Raw genomic sequence first — 292 nt, 5'->3', positions numbered from 1 at the left:
TGGCGCAATCGGTTAGCGCGTTCGGCTGTTAACCGAAAGGTTGGTGGTTCGAGTCCACCCGGGGGCGATGACACTTTTTGGCATTTTTATGCTTGACTACCTAACACAGAGAATACATTCGTTGGACCGTAGTTCTGTTAAAGTAAAAGAATATGTTTTTTACAATTTACTTAGCAATAACTAGACTGGATGTCCTCCTGGCCAATCAAGGGACAACTCTTTCTATAGTCCTGTTTTATATGTAATGCCGATTTAGTGTAGTGATTTAAGGTAATTATGTTGTCAGATCGTA

At 40.8% G+C, this 292-nt stretch overlaps 1 non-coding gene across 1 annotated transcript in view; it reads left to right on the top strand.

Annotated features, from left to right (window-relative positions):
- Trnan-guu (transfer RNA asparagine (anticodon GUU)) overlaps positions 1-67 on the top strand; it is a 74-nt gene extending 7 nt beyond the window's left edge. The window contains exon 1 of the tRNA in view: positions 1-67. This exon is cut by the window's left edge and continues 7 nt beyond it. This is a non-coding gene — a tRNA (tRNA-Asn).
- Positions 68-292: the final 225 nt, after the last annotated feature.

Source organism: Anopheles aquasalis, chromosome 3 (genome assembly GCF_943734665.1).
Source record: "Anopheles aquasalis chromosome 3, idAnoAquaMG_Q_19, whole genome shotgun sequence".
NCBI lineage: Eukaryota > Metazoa > Arthropoda > Insecta > Diptera > Culicidae > Anopheles > Anopheles aquasalis.
This window is presented reverse-complemented; position numbering and strand designations above follow the sequence as displayed.